This window comes from Cebus imitator, unplaced genomic scaffold (assembly GCF_001604975.1).
Source record: "Cebus imitator isolate Cc_AM_T3 unplaced genomic scaffold, Cebus_imitator-1.0 Scaffold87, whole genome shotgun sequence".
In the NCBI taxonomy this organism is placed as follows: domain Eukaryota; kingdom Metazoa; phylum Chordata; class Mammalia; order Primates; family Cebidae; genus Cebus; species Cebus imitator.
Genome location: NW_016107402.1, coordinates 2,359,125 through 2,367,517, shown reverse-complemented (window position 1 = coordinate 2,367,517; position 8,393 = coordinate 2,359,125). Strand labels below are relative to the sequence as shown.

At 50.4% G+C, this 8,393-nt stretch overlaps 1 protein-coding gene across 2 annotated transcripts in view; it reads right to left on the bottom strand.

Annotated features, from left to right (window-relative positions):
* LOC108308673 (non-compact myelin associated protein) overlaps positions 1-7,881 on the bottom strand; it is a 52,488-nt gene extending 44,607 nt beyond the window's left edge. Inside the window, exon 1 of one of the 2 annotated variants that reach the window (XM_017534578.2) lies at positions 7,823-7,881. The gene's annotated coding sequence lies outside the window, so the exon portion shown is untranslated. The remainder of the gene's footprint in view (positions 1-7,822) is intronic. The other variant, XM_037740738.1, reaches the window with a different exon arrangement.
* Between the last annotated feature and the right edge of the window lie 512 nt (positions 7,882-8,393).

Sequence of the window (8,393 nt, the reverse complement as noted above, 5' to 3'; positions counted from 1 at the left end):
ACGTGGAGGGCTCCTCTGTGAGGGACCACCGCCTTTTTTTCTGTTCATTGCAGTTTTTTTTTAATGAAAGCTGTATGTAAGATTACTTTATTCCTACATCTTCTCAAATGTGTTTTCCTTATATTTACCCTTTTCCGTTCCCACTTGGTGAGATTTAGCTTTCTGCTCAGGGATCTTTCTGTAGTCTTTGTTCAGGGTTAAGTGCCCTGCTAGGGCAAATGGCCAGCCTTCTCCCCTGCACATGTCCAATGTAGATAACATATTTCTTCCCACAAACTTGGATCACTTTGCTAATTTGCCGACCTCGATAGTGTCCTTGTGCAAAGTGAGCTTCTTCCTCCTTTCAGATGGGCATGGATGGAACATTATATTTCTGTCTCAGCTCTTTGGAAAAAGGAGAAGACATAATCTTCCTGTAAATATGGGAAAGCACATTAAAATACTGCTTGTGGGCCGGGTGCTGTGGCTCACACCTATAATCCCAGCATTTTCAAAGGCCAAGGCAGGTGGATCACCTGAGGTCAGGAGTTTAAGACCAGGCTGACCAATATGGTGAAACCCCATCTCTACTAAAAATACAAAAATTGGCCACATATGGTGGCACATGCCATAGTCCCAGCTACTCGGGAGGCTGAGGCAGGAGAACTGCTTGAACCCAGGAGGCAGAGGTTGCGGTGAGCCAAGGTTGTGCCACTGCACTCCAGCCTGGGCGACGGAGCAAGACTCCGTCTCCAAAAAAATAAATAAAAAATTAAAAAAATTAAAAAATAAAAATACCGCTTATGGTTCTTGTGAGAGTCACAAAGATTCCTTGACTTTCAGAAGTCACTGAATTTCATTGTGGCCACTGTTGCTTCAGTGATGCTGAGAAAGGGAAGCACCTGTGACTTCTTGTTCTTGCATTATTTCATGAATTTCTTCCTTTATCTCCTGAAGTATCATCATGCTTTACTTTAAAATCTTGGTCCATCTGCTTCAAGAGTGCCGCTTTGAATGGCGTATGTGGTTGATTTCTCTTTCTTTCGTAGTAGCTGCACTTCTCAAGTGTCTCATTGTTTGGGAGGTGAGTTCACAGTCCCCAGGGGATGCCAGCTCTCTGTCTGGTAATGTGCCCTGGAGAAAGGGCATAAGGAGAGGGAAGGGATGAGCCCCAGGGCAGGAAGCCATGCGAGCATCCTTGGCGCTTCTGCCTGGCACTCTGCCAGCTTCATTTTTAAGTTAGTTCCCAGAGAGAAGCAGGCTCAGCAGGAGATAGACTGCTTGGGAGATTCCCTAGCTGGGGGTGGGTGGGGGGACTGTAGGGGCATTAGTGGGAGAATCAATGCCTGATCCCTTGCCTACTTTTATAATTCCTCACTCCAGCAGGGCTTTGAGCTGTCCTAGCCCACCCAGGCTGTAGCTGCCAATATCTGCACTAAAGTGACAGGCAGTGGTTGTTTCAAGACAAAGAGCAGGGGACACAAAGTGGGTAAGTTTCCCTGAAGGGCAGGACAGTGGAATGGGTAAGAGTTCAGGCTCTGGGGTCTGTCCAACGTTCATTCATTTCACATGGAGGGCTGGTATGTGGCAGGCATGTGTCGGGTGATAAGGAGATGGTGGGAGCAGGGCACAGTCCTCACCCTCAGGGAGGTTACACTCTGCAACAAACTAACAGACATGGATCCATCTTGGCACTGCCAGCTGGGCAATTCACTTCATCTTTCCAAGCCTCAGTTTCTTCATCTGCAAGATGGAGATGATAATAGCACTCATTTATAGAGTTCCTGGGGCTTTCAGAAGACAAGGCTGGGAAGTGATTCGTAGAAAGCCTGGCATGCTGAAAGCTCTCAAAAATGTTAATTATTGTTATTATCGTGGCTAATGATGCTGTTACTGGGGATTAGGTAGGAACTTGGAGCTGCTTAGAAAAAAGATAAATGGGGCTGCATGCAGTGGCTCACGCCTGTAATCCCAGCACTTTGGGAGGCCAAGGCGGGCAGATCATGAGGTCAGGAGTTCGAGACCAGCCTGATCAATATAGTAAAACCCTGTCTCTACTAAAAATACAAAAATTAGCCACCTGCTGGCACACACCTGTAATCTCAGCTACTCAGGAGGCTGAGGCAGGAGAATCGCTTGAACCTGGGAAGCAGATGTTGCAGTGAGCTGAGACAGTGACACGGCACTCCAGCTTGGGTGACAGAGCAAGACTCTGTCTCAAAAAAAAAAAAAAAGATAAATGAATTGGCTTTTCATCCTCTGGGCAAATCATCTACCCTTAGGAGATAGAACATTCAAAGAAAGGGGATTTGAGTAGGTGTGGCTCTTAAAAAGTTTAAGTAAAAAGCAGCAAGGCAAAGAAACAAACTAACCAACAAACTAAGCTTCACTTTCCAGGAAGAACTATTAATATCATTAAAAGTGTTAAGATTTTAGATAACTGGTCCCCTTCTCCAGTTCTTCATCCCTCCCTTCCTTCTTTCTTGCTCAAGACAGTACTGTGAGGTTAGAGCTTCCTCAGCGATGGGCCTGGCGGGAGTTTTGTCCCTTTGCTTGTTGGCTGGAGGCCCCATATCTCCATTAGGTGCAGGTGACATGATGCCCAGAGTACTTTTAGGGTCCCACAAAAAATGTTTTCATTTCTTTTAAAATCCAGAGGAAAAAATGACTTTCAGGTTGAAGAAGATGTTTTGATATACCCATGCAGTCATAAATATAATTGTAAATATTTCTTTTTCTTTTTTTTGAAAGTTTCACTCTTGTCACCCAGGCTGGAGTACAATGGCGGGATCTCAGCTCCCTGCAACCTCTGCCTTCCCCATTCAGGCAATTCTCCCGCCTCAGCCTCCTGAGTAACTGGGATTACAGGTGCCCACCACCACGCCTGGCTAATTTTTGTATTTTTAGTAGAGATGAGGTTTCGCCATGTTGGCCATGCTGGTCTCGAACTCCTGACCTCAGGAGATCTTCCCACCTTGGCCTCCCAAAATGCTGGGATTACAGGCATGAGCCACTGTGCCCAGACAATTTTAAATATTCCTATGGAGCATGTGGCCCATAAAGGCAAAATTGCCCCAGGCTCAGGGAAGTGAGAAGGCATCCCAAGGGCACCATGGAACAATAATACTCATCTCTGGGGATGTTAAAGAGCCAGGGCTCCGTTGCATTCAGCACTATGTGGGTACCTAAGAAGCTCTCAACGAGCAAGTTAACCATTTATCTTCCTCTACCAACTGCAAGTTGAAACCTTAGGAAACCACCAGGAGGGTCATGGGGTTGGGCGCAGCAGTGATGGGAAAAGTCACACAATTGCTACTTTTTTTTCTACGAGGTAGGGTCTTGCTCTGTCACCCAGGATGGAGTGCAGTGGTGACATCATGGCTCATAACAGCCTCAACCTCCTGGGCTCATGTGATCATCTCACCTCAGCTTCCCCAGTAGCTGGGACTACAGGTGCACACCACCACGCCTGCTAAAGTTTTTGTTAATCGTAGAGACAGAGTCTTCCTATATTGCCCAGACTGGTCTCAAACTCCTGGGCTCAAGTAATCCTCCTGCTTTGGCCTGCTGAAGTGCTGGGATTATAGGTGTGAGGCACACTCCAGGCCCCCATTTGTTTTTTTATTGCACGGCAGACTGAGGAAACACACCAGGTGGAGGAACAGATCAAAACTTCAAAGCAAGGCTACTGTGTTCCGGTCTGCAAGAAACCAGACAGGCAGCAAAAAGAGCTCTTTCTGGATTCCCAGTGCAGATGTCAGCAAGCACCGAAGAGGTGAGCTGAATGAACAAACGGGTGTATGAACCAACGATGAGAGAACCACGGGAGGAACTTTTAAATCCTGAGTTGTTTATCCCAAAAGTTAGCTTCCCAGATGCAAGTTTCTTCAGAGGCAAAGGGAAACAAATTCTTGTGGTTTTTTTTGTTTTGTTTTTTTCTTTCTTTTCTTTTCTTTTTTTTGAGACGAAATTTCGCTCTTGTTGCCCAGGCTGAAGTGCAGTGGTGTGATCTTGGCTCACTGCAACCTCCACCTCCCAAGTTCAATCGATTCTCCTGCCTCAGCCTCCTGAGTAAGTAACTGGGATTATAGGCATTCACCACCACACCCAGGTAATTTTTGTATTTTTAGTAGAGATGGGGTTTTGCCATGTTGGTCAGGATGGTCTCGATCTCCTGACCTTAGGTGGTCCACCTGCCTCGGTGGGTGTCAAAGTGCTGGGATTACAGGTGTCAGCCACTGTGCCCAGTCACAAATTCTTTTAAAATTTTCTTATAGAGATGGGATCTCACTATGTTTCCTAGGCTGGGCTCAAACTCCTGGGCTCAAGCAATTCTCCTGCCTCAGTCTCCCAAAGTGCTGGGATTACAGGCATGAGCCACTACACTTGGCGGGGAAACAAATTCTTAATAAGTGATTGCAGAGGCTACTATCGTCTCTGGTTAAATTCAGAAACTGAGGTTCAGGGAGGTGATGTGGCTTGAGGCAGAGCAGAGGGGTTAATGCCCTGCTCTTCTCCGCTTCCTCAGGGCTGTTACTTGGAACTAAGCCTTCCAAGCCTAGAGGCCCCAAGCAGGTACCAGCCCCATGAGGGCCCCCACAGTTCAGGTGTGTCCAGCCCAGGCAGGAGGCCCTTCGGGACAGGCCTGAATCCAGCTGGAGAACGGGCTCTCTGTCTTAGAGTTTGGCACGCCTTCTGTTCCTTCCTTAGGCTAAACTGCAGCCACTATCCTGGGGAATTTCAAACCACATGAGAAGGTCCAGCCCCACCGTCCAGCTCAGGCTCTGGCTCCACCCCCTCAGCTTCACCTACACCCCTGCCCTGCTCAGGAATCCACAGAGACTCACTGCTGGCTCTTTTTTGGGGGGCTCATTCCCCTTCCTTCTTCCTGCCTCCTCTTGCCCACCTAGCATCTATACTTCTGATTATGAATTCATTTCAGTGTAACCAGCAAGAAATCCATCCTGCTAGGTCCCAAAGCAAAGAGTGGGACTCCAGGGGCCAAGATGCCAATGACTGCCTCAGGAGGCTGGCTGGATGGAGATGGGAAAACCGATAAGGGAAATAGTACGGAGCTTGGAAGTTATCCAAGAGAAACAAACTGGCCGCTGCTTCTGGGCTGACTTCAGAGGCCCCTGGACAGCAGCATGCCAAGTGGACATCTCAACACAGGCACTTCTGGCCAGCAACAGGTTTAGCCCAAGTTACAGAAGTTCTGTTTTGGACATTTCTCTTCAATATCAAATATATACCTTTTTAAAAGTCAGGTGAATAGATGTAATTTTGGATTTTTCTTTTCATTATACATGCGGGTTTTTTTTTTTTTTTTTTAAGAAATTAAAAGAGTTTATTGGGCAACTTAAAATCCACTTTACCGTTCTTTTTCTTTTTACTCTTTCATCCCAATTTATTGGAAGACTGAAAAATAAAGGGAAGTGCTGCTGCATTTACAATTCCCAGGGAATTTCACCGCTTACTGGGTCTCGAAAGCACTTGGAATTAGGAGACGATGGTCTCCCCCAACTCTACGTGACCCTGAATGGTATGTCCAGACCCTGGTTTGCAAACTCTGAGAGTGAGGGTGCGTTCCACTACCTGTAGAGATTCTGTCGCCTCTAACACACCATGACCCCGTGTCCCAGGAGCAGCAGGATGGGGGTCAGCTTGGATGTCACTTTCTCCGCTGGGAGCCCCAGGGCAGTGACATAGTGTGAGTCTGCCCCCTCAGGTGTAAATGTCTAGCACTAGATCCTTCTCTGAGAAAAGGCATTGATGATGGTAGGAGAGAGGGTGGAGGTACCAAATGTGAGAGAGGGGATGGGGATGGGTGGGGACCGCACAATGAAACAAAAAGCTCATGGTCAGTTTCATCAGAATCTCCTCTCTCAAAGCCAAGAGCCCTGTCCTCAGCCTGGGCTGATGTATTCCACAAAAGATTCCTTGAGCCCCTCCTGTGAGCCAGATGCCATGCTAGGTGGGGACACAGTAAGAAGCAAGGCAGGCTTGCTCCCTGTGTTGCTAGAGCTTAGGGCAAAACCCAGATATTAACCAAGGGTTGCTGGCAACTATGGAAGGCGCTACAGGAGAAGCTTGAACTTGGCCTCTCAGGGGTCCCACGCCTGCTGGCTGTTGTACTCCTGCAGACTCCACCTCCACTTTAGACCTTTGCTTCTCACCTATTCCTGGTCAACCCAGGGAGATGGAAACCCAGTGCAGCTGCCTGCCAGGACCTCCCAAAACTAAAACTAGCTGTGCTTAGAGTGGCTCTACCTCAAGGACACAGCTCCTTCCTGGCTCGAGGCAGGAATGGCGACAGTCCACATGGTGATAAGGAGCCCAGGAACTGGACCAGGGAATAAGTTGTTGATAGGAAACCCTTCCTCCCCTCTCCCTGCTTAGAGGACATGAGAAAGGTATTGACATCCACTCCCACGGGCTGCTGGGACTCAGGATTCCAGGGTGTCACATGCCTGGTGCTCCGGCTGTGCCTGTCACTTTCTACTACCACCGCCAACACACACACAGGCATGCATGCACACACACGGGCACATGTGCACACACTCACACACGTGTGCACACGCACTCACACAAGCACACACACACATACACACATGCACCATAAGAGGGGGTGCCTATAATCTGTTGTTCTGGGCTTATGCTTATAACTGTTCCATCCACTTAGACCACGGCCTCCGGTATCCACACCCACCTCTTAGAACCAGTCATCTGTAAATTCACTACCTGTGCCAAGCATTGTACTTCATACTCATTCATTCATTCATTGGATAAATATGTATTGAGACCTACTGCATGCCGGCCACCATGCTGGTGCTGGGGATACAAGGGTGAACCAAATAGGCGTCATCCCTGCCCCCAAGGAGCTGCAGTCTCACAGACATTAATAGCTCATGTTTATTAAGTGCCTACTAGATATCCACCCTGTATTAAGCACTTTATGAATTATCTGATTTAATCTGTCAGAGAAATTGTTTCATTTAAGGAGCACGTCAAACTGAACCACAGAGAAAAATATGGACTTGTCTAAGACTGTTGGACAGCGTGGCTGAGAGAAGCAGGGACTCCAAAGCACTGCTCTAACCACAGGGATATCCTTTCCCCGCCCCACTAAGATTCCACCTCCTCCAAGGAGCTTTCCGGAATCTTCCTCTCAGGCTCAAGGCCTTCCTTGGTCTCTCTAATCCAGCCTTCATATTTGACACAGCCATCTCCTCCTCCCACAAAGACACCCAGAGAACTGGAGGCGTGTCTGCATCCCCTCTGTATCCTTCCTCGGAAGCGCTGTTGGATGAGCGACCCTCGATCCCCTCCAAACGTGCAGCTGAATTTGCTGACCTGAACTAGTACCCCAGGTTTTCTCCGCCATGGGTTTTCAACTCACAGGATCTCAGATCTTCAGAAGGGGCCTCTGCATAGGGCCCACCCATCAAGGTGTCCATCTAACAGATGAGGCGGTCAAGGCTCCAAGTGAGTGAAAGCTCCCTTTACCTCCAACCTGGGTCAAGGTCGACTCCCCTTTCTTCCAGCGAGCCTCGGCCCCTCGCCAAAGGTTTGGGTAGGGAAGGGACAAGGAAACGACCTCGTCTCCAAAACGCACTGGAGATGATCGGCCTCCCTCCCACCACCCCGGACCAACGGCCTCCCGCGCAGACCTCAGGCACTTCCTCCAACAGAGGTGGGGCGAGACGGGGGACCCCTGGTCCCCACCCCCGGGCCTTCCTTCGCCCAGCGCGGCCGGCAGGTGGACGGGAAGCCACCGCACCTGGGCCGGGCCGCTCCTCGCTCCCCGTAGCCCCGGGCGCCCCGGCGACCAGGCGCCTCCTACCTGCTCTGTCGAGCCCCGCTCGGCCTCCCGCCGGCCCCGCCGCGCTCCCTGCCTGGGTCCCCGCCGCCGCCCGGCGCTGCCAGCCTTCGGATCCCGCCCCCTCCCGGGGGTCCCGCCCCCAGCCCCGCCCCGCGCAGGTGATCCCGGGGAGCCCCGGGGCGGCGCCGGGGGCGGCAGGGTCCCGCACACTGGAGTGGCGGCGCCTCCCCGTGGTGTCCCCGTGCCTGGGTCCTTTCTGGGACTGGCTCTGGCACTCCCGCGCACTCCGTCCAGTGGAGAAGTCCAGCAGGAGGCTTCCAGGAGAGAGGGAAGGGGCCTCGCAAACACGAGGGGAACTCCAGGCACTCTGAGTAGGGTCTTTTAAAGGAGCATGGCGCTAGTCTGATGGAAGGATTTGGGGGGTGCAGGTGGGAATTTAGACAAGCTCAGAACGTTAGACCCGGAGGAAACGGAGGCTTGGCAGCCTGCAAGTATCAAGAACTCGGCCCCTGTAGGATCAAAGGCTCCTTCCTACCCAGGCTGTCCGGCTTCCAGCCGTATCCCGGGAGCGCAGGGCAGTATCCCTAGCAGG